The sequence below is a fragment of the Mastigoproctus giganteus genome, chromosome 7 (assembly GCF_048544385.1).
Source record: "Mastigoproctus giganteus isolate SK-2022 chromosome 7, ASM4854438v1, whole genome shotgun sequence".
NCBI lineage: Eukaryota > Metazoa > Arthropoda > Arachnida > Uropygi > Thelyphonidae > Mastigoproctus > Mastigoproctus giganteus.
The window spans coordinates 40,743,241-40,759,285 of NC_143581.1; the positions used below are offsets into that span (position 1 = coordinate 40,743,241).

At 34.7% G+C, this 16,045-nt stretch overlaps 1 protein-coding gene across 6 annotated transcripts in view; it reads left to right on the top strand.

Annotated features, from left to right (window-relative positions):
• Positions 1-16,045, top strand: part of LOC150082840 (solute carrier family 35 member H1) — a 146,805-nt gene that overhangs the window by 54,947 nt on the left and 75,813 nt on the right. The window lies entirely within an intron of this gene.

Consider the following 16,045-nt stretch of genomic DNA (forward strand, 5'->3'; position numbering starts at 1 on the left):
ATATCACATTTTATTTGGTGTTTGGCATGAATGCAATTTTTATGCCAACCTTTATAAAATTTTTCCATAATCAAGAGAAAAAATTTCTCTTCTAGACCTTATAGAACTTTTATACAACAGATGTGAAAACAGTGTTCTAAAAATACATAGCCAGGTTTCTAAACATGATTTTACTGTTACAAAAAAAAAAAAAAAAAGATACTGTATTGGGTTATTCTCTCTCAGCACAACCAAAATTCAAGTAGCAGAATATCATGGAATTTTCCCCAATTTTACATTAAAGTTACATATAATGTGAAATACAAATATGTCACATTGAATAACACAGCAATAGGCACTTCGAGATAACCGACCGATAATTCTCAGTAATGCATTCACAGTTTGATCTTTATCTCTCTACTTGTTAACAGAATTCTGATGATATATGACAGGAATGTTATATATTTTCATCAGAATTTCAAAATTCCTCTAGGCAAATTTCAAGATTCATTGTTGTTATGATGTACATTTCTGAAGGCAGATATTTAAGCAATCATATAGACTGTAACAATTGTTTATGTTAACACCTTTTCATAAGATTTTAATCTAGAGAACTTAAAATTAGTAAAATTTTTAAAAGCCAGAAAAACCCATATTTCAGGGAAAAAATTTGAATAAAAAGAATAGGTAATGCTCAAATGAAATTTTATTTGTATCATGCTCAGAGCATACCCACACTTACATCTAAATGGCATCCATCTTATAATTGCAATGCAGTGTTATGCTACCACATGAAAAAGTGAAGAAATGAGATGTATAGTACTTTCATTCCACAACTTGAATGAAGAACATCCCTTAAATAAAATACTATGGATATTTATTGAAATATTGACATCCTTATCAATTTACTTAATGCTTCTGTTTGAAACCCAGGCTACAAATAAAATTGTTAGATTAGCACATTCCAAGTCATCCTTTCTCAGTCACTGTAACTGGACTAGGTTAGGTAATTAAATTGCTCAGATGGCACCCAAAATTCATTCTGAGACTAAAGCCAACAAAATAGCCGTGATGCCCCAGCAAACATGAAGTTCAGCAGAACTACATGAAACCAGAACGCTGTATGATGAATTACATAAAACCGTTCATTGATATATAAATTGACAATATAAATACCATATTGTAGACTGACATTGGAAAATATTTTTTTTTTAGGCTAATTCTCTTATTTATACTATAGTAGTACAAGTCTTATCCAAACAGTCTGCTCATTTTTATAACAATTCATTGCAGTTAATGAATAACAAATCAAAATTGATGATAACTTCTGCTTACAGTTGGCCTAACACTCCTACTTTTTCACAGTTCTTCACATCTTCTCTAGAAACATAATGTGAATTAGGTCAGAGATCATTTGCCCAATGCATAGTTGCAGCAGCACAACAATCACAGCAGCCCTTGTTTCTGTACAAATAGTTTGGTTTTTCATGTTTAGTTACTAGCTGGCAGCTCATGACAGAAATATATCACGTGTTTTAGTAGAGATAGCATCTATCTTATTATAGGTCATAAGTGGTTGTATCGATGTATGAGCATCATAATATCATGGTTTAATTGATTACTGAAAACAGTGATCATTAAAAGTTTTAAAACTTTTTTTTACTAAAAACAGATAAAGTACTGTTTTTATCGTGGTGGTGTACTGCAAGAGAGGAGTTGCTTGACTAGTATTCAGTGATATTTCTGAACAAAAATGGAGTAATTTTAAGATAAGTCTAATCGAATTATGACTTCAACTTTATTTTCTTTGCAGAACAGTAGCAATAAAACATGAACGAATATAAATGAAACTGCTGTCATTTTGTCAATATAGATAAATACTTCCATAAAATCGGCAACTATTTTGTTTTCTTTGTAGTTTATTTTGTTCTATATTTGTCCATTGCATGTGTTTTCACCTATCAATAGTTTTTCACCTAAGAAATGAGTATTTACTCTATCAGCTTTGTTTTTCAGAGTATTTTCCGCATTGTTGCACCTTTCATTCATTTGAACTGATATTTCCAACTTATTTCCATTGTGCGTATGTGCATACATATAGCCAGTCTGGCTCATGTATATATGCACAGGATGATTTAAAATGAAAACTTTTTGAAATACCTCCCATTCATATGAATAAATTCTTAAAATTACCAAACAATGGATGAACTGAAATTTTTTAATTCCTCTCATAAAATGTAATTTGTGTTGTATCTGTGAGGGGGAACATGTTAAAAAGGCTTCTCCATAGGCAGAACCACTTTATGTCATCCAGTTAGTTTGTAAAGACAAATTCAGTCTAGTATGCATGCTACAAAATCATTGTCTAGTGTGACTTTCATGTATGCGACAAAAGGAGACTTTCCACGATGTTAAGTCAGTTTACAATTGGTCTAAGCAGTGTGAAGGAAAAGGTTGTATCTACAGGGTGTGGTCTGGGCCTTCTCTGTACCACTGAAAAAACAACGCAAATGTGTAAAAGTTTTTCCATCAAAGCAAAAATCCATTTACAGATGTGGCTGTAAGTTGAATATGTTGCAGATAACAATGTGGCAGAAGAATCTGGAGTATTTAGAAGGATTTATTTTGACAGCTTATGAGTTTCAGTTAATGTATATCATTAAAACTGAATGATACACAAGTGAGTAAAGGGGTTTGTGTCAGCATGGATTGTTTTCACTGACAAAACTGCTCCTCACTGGATTGGGAAAGTCAATTTCAAATACATTTGGGTGTGGAGCACTGAAAATCCCGGGTTTTTTTTTTTTTTTTGTCACTTTAATTCTTTTAATTCACATTAACAAATATTTAAATTCAGATGGCACTATTTCAGATTTAAAGTGTACACACAGATTTTAATTATCAGCATTGCTCCTAAAAGTTAGTCCATTATACAAACTGCAAAAAAATTTGAATGAATTCACTGTTTTTAGCAAAATCAGCCAGAGACTTACAAAAATAGGAGGTATATTAGCAAATCAGGAGAGTATTATGGCAATTAATTCATAAGAATGTTTAGTTGCACAGTGCTATTAAGACTATGAAAATAATAGAATATATCTGATAAAAAAGATTGTCAGTGAACACTGATGGCAAAAGTCCATAAATAACTTCTGTTGCTATAATATTTGACTCCTATATACATTATTTAGGGGTCACTTTAAACTTTATCTCAATGTTTTATTAGTTATTTCCCTCAGTGTTTTTGCATCTGTCGCTTCATTTGTGTATTTTTGCTGTCTTACCTCTTATTTCAGCTGCATATGTTCAGCTGCATATATTACTTTAACATATTGATTAATGCTTGGATCATTTCAGATCATGTTTTTTGATAATCCCCCCCCCCATATTCTATTCACTTTTAGAACTTGTTCTTCTGATTCTTGAATTATTCTTGAACTATTTATCTGTATTCCTAAATAGTTAAATTTTATTACTTGTTCTATAATTTTCTCTTCTAATTCTAATTTAAATCTGAGTGGTTCTTTTGCTATTGTTAGGCCCTTTATTTTCCATATTATACTCTTGCTTTTTTTATTAAAATTATGTTGCATTATTTGCACTCCTTTTCATTTTCTACCATTAGTACTGCATCATCTGCGTAGCAGATTGTATTATTATTATTATTATTCCTTTATTTTAGTAAATTCCTCTGTTTACTTTATTACTTAATTTATCCATTATCAAGCTGAAGAGAGTTGGATCCAATGAGTCTCCTTGTCTTATTCCTTTAGTTTCTGTTTCCTTGATCTGTTTTGATTATACATTTATTGCCTATATATACAGTGGATTCCGGTTAATCGGGGCAGCCGTTTATTTGGGGCAAATCTTAAAAAACAGAAACCAATCGAGAAAATAACCAGGGTTTACTTCGCTTAATTGGGACAGCATGCTGTTTAATCAGGGCAGGAGACCGCAGCACTGGAGATTACCCTACGATTGTCTCCGATGGTACAACGTGGTTCGGTCAAAATTCTGGAGGTCACAACCATAAAACAATAAAAACAATTAGCAGTCACCTGTTTATTGGGCTTTTCTGTTAGTAAAATCTATCATAAACGGACAGTAAACTCGATCTTACTGAATTTGCGATAATACCGACAGCTGGAATTCTGTGGGTTATTATGATGAAATGTGTTTACACTTCCATGAAATGTTCAATCATATAAAAAAATTAATTTCAAATCTTCTCTTCATTCCTATTTTTAAAGCTTTGTAGCTCGTTACTCCATTCTCACTTGCACGTATTGTGTTACTTGCAATTTGTGTGTGCCGTGTTCTTTGTTATTGATTGCTTATCTTTTTACTGTTTTAAATTTTAAACCCCCCTGCCCACAAATGTCAGTGAACAGAAATGTCAACTAGTTCGTATGTACATATTACAGTACGTATTAATTATTCCGATTATCATATATATTCATCCGATTTTCACGTATCATTTAATATTTTAATTGGTAAGGTAATAAAGGGTAAATTTGTGCTTAATATATTTTTGCTTTTATAGCCTGTGGATAATATTCCTCCTATTTTCGCTAATTAGAATCGCTGTTTAATAGAATTAAAATTCAATTCATAAACGTGATTACAATGACTGGCACTTACTGCACATCGTATAGTGAATGGTACTTTACTATGTTGAGTTCGTCGTAACGTGATTTGATTGTACAGTGAACCAATTGTAAAGGGAGGGAGGTGCATTGTATTTTTAACTATTTACGTGAAACTTAGGATAATTGGAGCAGCCGCTTAATCGGGCCAAAATGCACTAGTCCCGATGTGTCTCAAACAACCGGAATGGACTGTGTGTATTTATATATATATATATATATATATATATATATATATATATATATATATATATATATATATATATATATATAATTACTTCTGTTAATTGTTTTGTGCAGCTTTCAGCTTTCTTTACATATTTTAACTGTATTAAGAGCTTTTGTGAATTTTTGAAACACATAAATTGCTGTATTATACTCCGAAGATTTTTTTATTTGCTTTATCATAAATATGGTATCTATGCATGATCTACAGTCCTCATTTAATTCTATAATTTCATTTAATTTTTCTGATATTACCTCTGTATACAGTTTCAATGGGTTCATGTCAATTCACTGTATGACAGTTTGGTGTATGTGACAATTCAGTGCATGACAGTTATCACACAGAGATCAGAAATTAGCAAAATCAATGAAGTAAAAGGTTTAGGAAACCAGAGAAATTTTGGTGACTTAGAAAAGAGGAATGCAGAAATGTACAAAAAAGAAAATAATATATTTTTATCCATTTATTTTGTATAAAAGACTTCACGCTGATCCTTCTCACAGACGGGTTGGAAACTGAGTATGTGTCTATTTCAGCATGATGTCCATATTATAATGCCTTTAATTCGGATAAGATTATTTATTAATTTTTTTATTTTTTTTAATATGCCTCCTCCTATGCTTTTCCAGGAGAATGATTTGGTTGAGGGTTGGGGAGATAGAAAAGAAAAGTTTTGGTGCAGAAACCAAGTTAAAGGAACAAGTCATCATAGCATCCCTTAATCAGGACTATCAAGAACCGTCACAGGCCTTGGTGAAAATGCCTCATGGGCCAGAGTGCTTTTCCATGTGGGGGAATCGGACTCCAATTCTGATAAGGGTAGGCAGGTAAGTTCCCAGGGAAACTTACCTACCTACCTACCCTTAACTGGCCGCACTACAAGCCTACTAACTTCTTTCAATAAAAACAAGTGCATGTTGCAAACCGAACATTAGAAGATGCATGTTACCCAGCTGGCATCCATTAGTGATCTCTACTTTTGGTCTCTGGAACAACCCCCCACTCCTCATGTGTATTTCCTAAAAAATAAAACCTACAGAAGTGAAAGTAAACTGCCAACAAGATTTTCTTGAATTTCAGTCTATAACCTGTCTGTAGCTTTTTTTTTTAAATAGGATAGCCTAAAAAAAAGTAGAACATGCATTAAAAAATGAAGGTGGATTTAATATTTTTGATGGAGTACACTCCATCAAAAATATTAAATATCAAGAATGGCATCATGATCACTAAATTCACCATTTGCAGCATGCCATATAAAAGGTTTGCATTTTCTGTCTTTCTTTGCTGTACACCAAATTCTCTCAAACAATTCACTGAATTGTCGTACTTACCGAATCATCATAGCTGCCAATTGTTTTGTACACTGAACTGTCATTCTCGAAGAATGCCATACCGCTCTGTGGTATCGAATGCCTTTTCAGTATCTAGACTGATCATTACTAGAGTTTGTTTTTAACATATGCATTGCGAATGTTAGTTTTGGCTCTTATCATTAGGTCCACGCAGGATCTGTTTTTTCGGAAACCATATTGATTTATATTTAACCCCCCCACTTGAAAGTTGTCCCCCCTGACAAAAACTAATAATTTCCATAATTTCTACTCAATTTACAAAATTGAAACTCTCAATATACATAAACAGAAGTATATTCTTTGATTTCCTACCTTTAGCGTTCAACAAAAACTATTAATCCACTCGAAAACAGCAAAAATATACAACCACATATCAGTTTATGAATTATTACTTCAGCAAAACAGCGTTAGATGCTTTGAAGATGATACGTGTTACAATTCAAAATTCCCGCTTCATCTAGCTAAAACGAATCAACACATGCGGAGATATAATTGACTGGTCAAGCTTACGTCATTAGCGTTACCAAGGTGATCCAAGGAGAAAATAAAAATTTAAGCAACTTTTGTGGGAAACACAGTTGAGTATCATTACTTGTGAACACTATTTTGCATGGCTCTCTCAGCATTTTGCTTTACTCCTTTTCGTAATTGTATGAAGAATTGCAACGAATGGTTTTTGAAAAACAAAAATATTGCATTTCCTTTCTTCAGTATGTAGTGTATCTACTAACAAAAAATCAAGGAAATTCACCTATTGGAAACCACAGTGGAAACAGAAGGAAAAAAAAAAACTGTCATAAAACTGATCTCCACAATGCGCATTTCATAAAAAAAAGTTCGCTTTATTGTAATTGTTTCTAGAGGACTAAATCGGAACAGCAGTTTCGTGCATGTATATTTGATCTTATGAAATTTCAAGAAAATATTTCTATTCATAGCTGAGTTATAAACTTCGAAAACTGATGTCGAAGGAACTTCGCATGCATCTCACCTGGTGTGCAAACGAAAAAAAAAAAAAATGTGCTGATTAGACTATTGTTAACTTAAAGAAATTATGAATTAAAAAAAAAATTAGAAATTACTAAATTATGAGCTTTAAAAAATTGTTAAAATTCGCCTAAGAAAGGAAAGTGCACATTCCATTCTATAGTTATCTAATTAGACAACTATAGAACGGAATGTGCACTTTCCTTTCTTAGGCAAATTTTAACATTTTTTAAAGCTCATAATTTAGTAATTTCTAATTTTTTTTTTTTTTTAATTCATAATTTCTTTAAGTTAAAAATAGTTACTAATTGGAAATTTAAAATTTCATAACTACTATGTATGTGTTGAAACTTTCATCAAACTAAGCAGATTACTATGAGGTGAGTGCTGATAATTAAGTTAAGCTATACCTACGCTCATGTTTGAGCATTATATAGTAGATTCCGTCCGGTCCTGCTGCACTGTTTGTTGTTCTGTTCAGAGCTTCTTGGAGTTCAGTTGAGATGAAAGGCTGGTTATAAGGAAGAGATTGGGTGGTATTAAAATTTATTTTATGTTTTTCTGCCAAGGTTTTGATTTTCACGAAAGAACTGTCCTATGCAGATGCTGCTGATATTTGACTGAAAGACTCCAAGGAAATCGTCTATTATCTTAGGAGAGGACAGTTCTCGTCAATTTTTAATTAAGATTGGAGCAGAAAAAGGAATGCATTTATTATTTAATTGTTGGATTTTCTTCCATATTATCAGACTACTAGTTCTTTGTGATGGTACTGGCAAATCTTAACCAGGATTCTTTTTTGGCTTGTCTTCTGATTTGTCATGGTCTTGCCTTTTTTTTTTGTATAATATGAGATTGGCAGTTGTGAGAAACCTATGGAATAGATTCCAGGCTTTATTTTTTTTTCTTTTTGGCACTGTTACAAGCCTCGTTCCACCAGTGTTTTACATGTCTCTGTCAGTCTGCAAACACTGAGGGATTGCTTCAGACGTTGCTGTCAAAATTTGTGTGGAAATGTGTCAGTGACGTCATCTGTCAGTTGTGTGTTAATAAATTGATCATCAAAAGAAACACTGGCTGAGTATTTTGCCTAATTGGCTTTTGAGAACTTCCATTTTACTCTGTAATTTGGATAGAGAGATTGTTTTGTTTGAATTTTGCATATAATTGTATAGTGATCACTGTTGTGCAGATCATTTAGGATTGCCCACTCTATACTAGGAAATAAAATTGGAGAACAGATTGACAGATCAATTGCTGAGGTGGATCCTGTAGAAAAATGCAAATAAGTGTGATGGCCATTATTTAGTATGATTAACTGCTGTTGGTTTAGTAAGGTCTCAATCAGTTGTCCTCTTTGATTCATGTTGGAAGATCCCCATAATGGGTGATGACCATTGAAATCTCCAAAGAGGCAGGAAACATGTTGGCACTTCCTCTATGAGATCTTCTAGTTCTTTTAGAATGACGGTACTGTTTGGTGGAAGGTACAGTATATTTAAATGAGAGTTAAGGTTATTCTAAGTCCAACGCGCACAGCAACGGCTTCTAAATCAGTTTGTAGAGAGATATGTCAAGCGGGGATTTTAGGGTTAACTAATATCGCTACCCCTCCATGTGTGGATTTTGCAGTATTCCTGTCTTTTCTGAAAATTGTGTAGCTTTTAATTGAGAGTTACCTGTCTTGTTAAATTAGTTTCTTGCAAACAAACACCCACTGGATTATATTTATTGATCAGGTTACATAAGTCATCAATATTGGCTTGCATGCCCCTGCAGTTCCATTTGAGTATGTGCTGCATTACTTGGTTTTAGGAGTTATGGTTTGATCAGTCTATTTTTTTTGGAGCAGTTTGTTTGTAACAATCTGTTTTATTTCTATCTTTTTTGGGGAAGACGGGTTGCTCTGTATCCATGTGTTCTTCCGCATGAAGTTCTAATATAGTTTCTTCTGGGTCAGTTTTGTTGTCGACATCCATATGTATAGGGAATTGTTTCTTGGTCTGAGCATTGTCTGTTGGTATTGTTTTGTCTTTTTCAGTAGTTTCAGGCATATTGGGTGGTACTGAAATTGGAGTATTAATTCCTTGTTCCAGTTGATTGTGTTTGGCAGGTTACGGCTTAGCATTAAGCACAGATCTGGCCCAATCAGCAAGAGAAGTGTTTGGAGGGACTTTACATGTCCCTCCAAACATGTCAGTTTGAGTAGCAATAGAAAGGCTGTGTTGGGTGCTTGTGCATGCGTGCATTTCAGCATAAACTGCATAATATGCTTTTTGGCTTCCTGATACGTTACTTTGTTTTGTATTTTTTTAATTTTTTTCTCCCAATTTCCACATTTCATAATATTTTGAATATGCCGGATGGTTACCTTTGCAACTGGGACAGGTGAAGGTGGTTACAGTACAATCAGCTTGAGTATGTTCTGCTGAACCACGGTTTGGGCAAATCAGTGCCACGGCATGCTACCTGGGAGTGTCCATATTTCTAGCACTTATAACACCTGATGGGATTCGGTATATATAGACGTATACAACAATTTAGATACCCTGCTTTAACCATTGTTAGTAAGTTTGGAGTACTAAAGGTCGGTATTATATTTCTTGTAGGCTTTAATTCTCCATCTTTCCGGATTAATATTCTTTTTGCATGTATTACTCTTTGATCTGCCAATTCTTGCACTATTTCATCCTCTGAGATGTTAATGAGGTTCCACTCTGCTCTAACTCCTTTGGAGGTATTCAGAGTGGCATGAAACATTATTTTCACTGGAATTCCACCAAATGTGGTCAGTTTCATTAAAATTTCTGATTATTTTGGTTTCATTGTTTCCACCAGCAGGTCTCCAGACTAATCGTTTTACCATCTTCGGTGATCCTGCAGCATTTTTCAAGCATTTCTGGATTAGAAATGGGGATAATTTGCTCACAGGAAAATCTGATAGAGAATGAATAAGGAGAAAGGCTGGGTGATCTTGTTGACATAGATCTATTTTTTGTGTTTTATTTTGATAGGAGTCATGATCAGGTTGGTCTTTATCGGTAGAGGATCTCAATGAATCAAGTGGGGGAAAGGTTTCTTTGTCCATTTTGTACTCCTTTTGGCCCCGAGGGTTGATTTTTCCCACTCAGGTTGCCAGCCCCCACCACGGAGAGGCAGGAGTAATGCCACGAATGGCTAAGCAGTTGTTAGGTTGGTTGGGTTAGTAACTCAAATAAAAGGAAAGTTGTCTTTTCTTTCCTAACTTAACTTACTACTTGTAAGATGAAGCCTACTGTGCTTTATGAAAAACTTAAGAGAAGCTAACTTTAAATTTAATAAGAAGGGTGATTCCTTTGAAGGAAAATGCTTGAAATCACTTTATAGACCTCAGAGATCGTCACTTGGCCACGGGGTTTGAGCCCGTCACCACCAAATGCGGAGGATGCGGAAAGGTCAAGGGAATGACCACCGCAACAAACAAACAAACAAACTTGGCCACGGAAACGTTTGGCACCTGGGGCCTATGTGTGTAAAATAACCTAATAATAATCTAATCTGTACCAAACAAAATCAAATCGACAGTCATAAGAAACAGCTAACCAATGATAATACTTCCTCTACACCAGTGTTCTACAGCCAGTGTGCTGCCACAAGATGACAGGTGTGCTGCAAACTTTGCTAAACTGTATACCTATAAATAGTACCAGTGCTCTTTTTTTGTAAAAAAAAATAGGTGCCGGTACTCATTTTTTGCTATCAGGAATAATTGAAAATTAAAAGGATATGAAAAGTACTCTAAAATTTTTTGTTCTGATATTGTTACTTTAGTAGTAATGTTTTTGGAATAGGAACAACAAATTTAGTATATTAACACAGTTTATTAAGCATAAATTTATTATTAAATGTATATAAAAAAATAAGTAAAATGTGAGTAAAATAAGTAAATAAATCGGCCAGCTACTGAGTGCAGGGCACTCAGGATGAAGGGTCTGTAGTTACGAATGGTCATTAGTGTAGTATCTCAAATAGAGGGCATTATGGTAACTGAAAAAAGTTTCTAATACTCCAAATTGGCCTGAAAATGAGGAACTAACGAAAACGTTGTCTGTTTGAGTCTTTTCAGTTGTTGTGAATGACAAGAGTGCGAGAAGCGACCCTGACTTCTTCCTGGAGAAGCGATTCAAGTCTTGGGGGAGAAGCGACTGGCAGGTGAGGGCAATGCAAGACTTTGTGCAGGCACCTCCCCACCACCACCACCGCCTCAACACTGGCTCTCTGAGTATTTCCTGTCCAGAACAATTCCAGCTTTCAAAATTGTTAAAAAATATTTCTCATCGCAAAATTTATAAATGACCTTTATAGAATTATTAACTAACTGTTTAGCAACCTTTTTGTCACCAAATGGAGAGTTACTTAGTACAAAGAATCGAAGTGCAATAAAAAATTGCTTTTTTAATTTTAACACCAAATTTCAATCAGAATAATTTTCCCTTGATAAGCGTCAAATAACACAAAGTTAATATGATTTTTAAATTTTTAGCTCCATTAGCGACGGAAATAGAGGGAGGAACACAAATTCCTCAAATTTTCCAGTCTGGCACCGCCATTTTTAATTTTAAAAATATTTTAAAATCATATTTTAAATCTACTAGTTGAGCTCTTTCCAACAGTGTATAATAAGCTATAGGTTGTTGACATTTTATGTCCCCCCACATTTACCCCCATTTTTTAAGACAAATTTTTGTCAACAGTGATCAATATAGCGTTATGTTGGCCCAAATGATGTACAAACACATGCAAAATTTTAAGTCAATAAGTTGAGTGGTTCCAGAGATACAATGCTGTGACAGACAGACACAGCATTGTATAACCGAGTGACATTATAAGGGTCCTTCGTTAGACTACGGACCCTAAAAATAATAAGTAAAAATAATTTCATAATAAAATTTTTGTAGAATATTTCAAATTTTTATTAAGTTTTCATCCAACACCCTGTGCCAACTTCTTTTCTTCCTGTTTGTATGTTTCTTGCTGAATGACGTTTCCAAAGCAGCTACAAAGTTTGCTGGATTGAAGCAGGTCAGGGGCAGGCCTACAATTTTAAGAAATTAGTGAAGAAACTGTTTTTGTCATTAACGAAGCTCTGGTTGGGCTGGCGATCAGATTCATTTGTGAAAATCCTCGTTCACATTCACTCCTTGAAATTGGTATCGTACACAGAGCGTTCATCAAATGCTTCAATTCTTCCGAAACCATCTTTTCAATTAGATATTCCCGAAATCCACGAATTGTATCTCTTTCATTTAACTGTAACCTGATTGACAATTTTCTAATTTCATTCTCACGAAATGCCAACATTTCGTGTTTAGGAGGATTAATACCTTCGTTGTCCTCGTTTTCCTTCTCTCGTCATCGGTATTGTCACTAGTTCTCAAATTTGAATTTTTTCTTTTCTTTTTTCTTTTTTTTTTTTGAAACTGTCCAAAATGTCAGTGTCATTGGGATATTCAGGTACTGTGACCATGTGAGAAAATGAGGATAACGCACTTCCGCGAAACAACCGATGATTATTTGTCGAGGTAAAAGAAAATCACTCCCTCCTAATTCTTGAACAGGGTTCTTACAGTTGATTCAAAGCGGTGTTCAACCTATGGCCTGCCTGGAAAATGAACTAAAACAGCATTTTAAATTTTGTTAATTACCAAAAAAATTCTCATTAAATGTTTTGTTCAGTAAATGTAATTGTGCATGTACTTAATAAAATTTCTGAATATTTTCAATTTTACTTTTATGTGCAACAAGATATGGAAAATGTAACACACTAAAGAAATCTAACTTTGATTTTTTTTTTTTTAATATGGCCCCTGTACTGGAAAAGGTTGGACGCCACTGCAGTAGAAGGTGGGCCAGAGGCATTGGGAATACCCCTTGATCTGCATGCTCACTCTTGACCAGAGTGACTTCTCCATATGTGGGACAGGTGGTCGGATAGGTTTTCACCACGTACCACTAAGTTGTAGAATGCTTTAGCTCTAGCTCTCTTAATTTGCGCAGCAACACTAATTGCCTAAATTGCCGAGTTAATTCTCTCCTAATCCGTTCGCTATATGAAAATTTTCTTGCTAAACGGAATAATTAAAAATCAAAATAATTAAATAGAAGTCCGACTGAGTAATTTAGAATTATAAAAATGGTTATACAGTTTTATTTGGAAAATATCTTAACAATAGAGAGTGAAAAATGCAAATTTAGTTAAATAACTTTAAGCTTATTTGAATAGTAGGTAAACATGTGAAAAAAATTTACAGAATATTACAAATTTCAAAGTGTACTGCGTCCAAATGTCACACGTCACTGTGAATAAAGGTGCCGGTATGCCATACCGTTGCGTACCGTCCCAAAAAAAGCCCTGAATAGTACTATATGTATTATGATCAGAAATTGATCACTGAGAACTTTTTACCTATTGTAAAAAATAGTTTTTATATATATTTGTAATGCTATTCATTGTTATATTTCACAATGTGCCATTTTTACTGAAACACAATGTATATGTGTGGAACAGTAAATTATTTTTTGCATGACTTCCAACACTTGCTTTCTAAAGTAGTGTGCGTTTGCCCTTCCAATATTTCTTGTTTTGTCACTGTGCAGACTGAAATAAGATGCCGCTTGTTAAAGTTAGATACATACGTGTTGTTCCTTAAAAGTGTAAGGATTAGTAAAACATCCCACGTCTTTTATTATTTTATTGGCTTATTTTGATATTTGTCCCTGTTTGTCCGTGCTACTTCAATTTATTACTTTTTTCCTGTGCCAACGCATCCCTTTGTTATAAGACTATAATTTAAAGTGATAGATGTGCCCCTTCATCTGTTCAAAGAGTATTGGTCCCGTGTCTATTACTTTCAGTTTCCCCACAACTGTGCTCTGAAATAGTCAGAAAACTGTGATCGCGAGCCATAATATTATTGTTTTATTTATTATTTACTATTTCTCTTTTTGACGGCCTCCGTAGCCGAGTGGGCAGGAGCGGGAGTACAGTAGCACACGCTCTTTGAGTAGACCGGGGTTCAAGCCCCTGACTGCTGAATACGGTCGATCTGCCAACCCGCACTGGACCAGCGTGGCAGATTATGGTCCATTTCCCTCAGCATGAATTGTTGAGGAGGCTTCCATCCTTCAGTGGATAATGGCTGCACTTTACTTTTTACTTTATTTCTCTTTTTAACAGTACACAAGTACCTCTTAAGGAGTATTCTGTTCACGAGTACAAGTACTGAAAGTGATGGGCACCTCTGTAGCCAGGTGGGCAGGAGCAGCAGTGCGTAGCACACACTTCTTGATTAGACCGGGGTTTGAGCCCGTGACCACCAAATACGGAGGATGCGGAAAGGTCAGGAAATGCCCACCACATATCTCCGGAGCAATATGGCCTTAGTTGCTAATGCTCCTAAAAACCAAATAACAAACAAACAAACAACAACTGAAAGTGACAAGCCCAAAAAAAAAAAATTAGTGTGCAGACAGTATAGTGATAATTATTTGTCTTTTGGTTTTTTCTGGTGTGGTGATAAAACATGCCCAATTACCGAGTGTCTCGTGAGGAGAAAAGCTCAGCAATGCTGCTATGGTTCCCAGTAAGCTGAAACAGCATTTCTAAACAAAACATTCTTCTCTGACATGCAAAGATATCAATTATTTTTGATGATGGTTGTTGTTGTTGCAACAAACCAAAAAACAGGCAACCTTCATGACTTCGTCGGTAGTATGTGTTTTGGAGAAAAGTACAGGAAGCTAGCTATAAAGTAGCTGAACTTATCGTAAAGGCCAAAAAGCTATACACAATAGCCGAAACTGTTAATGCGAGCTTGTAAAGAGATGCTGAAAATAGGCCTGGGCACAGAAGCTGCTAATGAAATTTCAAAAATTACACTCTCAGCTGACACAATCAGTCACCGAGTCAGTGATATGTCCAGTGACATTGAAAACATTACGAAGGAAAAAATTAACAGCAGTCAGAAGTTCTCACTTAAGATCGACAAGTCCACAGATGTTAGCAGTCACACTCAACTTCTTGGCAACATTTGGTTCATCGATGGAGATGTAATTGCAACAAATTTCTATTTCTTTTCCAAATTACTACCCGAGTGAGCCACCGGTGAAGAAATATTTCGTGTTACTAATGAATACATATGCTCCAAAATGAATTAAATTGGAAGGATTGTGTTAGTGTTTGCACAGACGGAGCTGCTTCCATGACAAGTCGAGTTAAAGGCTAAAGTGTGTGGAGTGAATCCTGACATACGATGTGACCATTGTCTTGTTCACCATGAAGCCATTGTTGCCAAGTCTTTGCCATCTGCTCTGAAAGTTGTACTGGACGAAGTAGTAAAAGTTGTTAAATTCGTCAAACCGTGGCCCTTCAATTTGCAGATTTTTTCCGTTTTGTGTCAGGAAATGGGATCTGAACACACCACACTCCTGCTGCATACAGAAGTACGGTAGTTTTAACGTGGTAAAATGTTAGCATGCCTTTTTGAACTTAGAGAAGGTACAGACATTTTTAACAGCTGAGGAGCATGAGTATGCAGAGTTATTTGCAGATGATGAATGGATGACTAAGTTGACATATCTTTCCAATATTTTTGTTCACTTGAATAAGCTGAACCAAAAAATTTAAGGCAAGAATGAAAATATTTTTACGAGTATTGAGAAGATTCAAGGCTTTCAGAATAAGCTGGATTTGTGGATACAACGCATTGCAAATGGGGGTCATTTGATATGTTCCCAACTGTGTGGCCACTTGCTGTTGGTAATAAAGTGATGATAGATTTCATTAAAGAACATTTAGAGATTATTTTGGAGAGAGA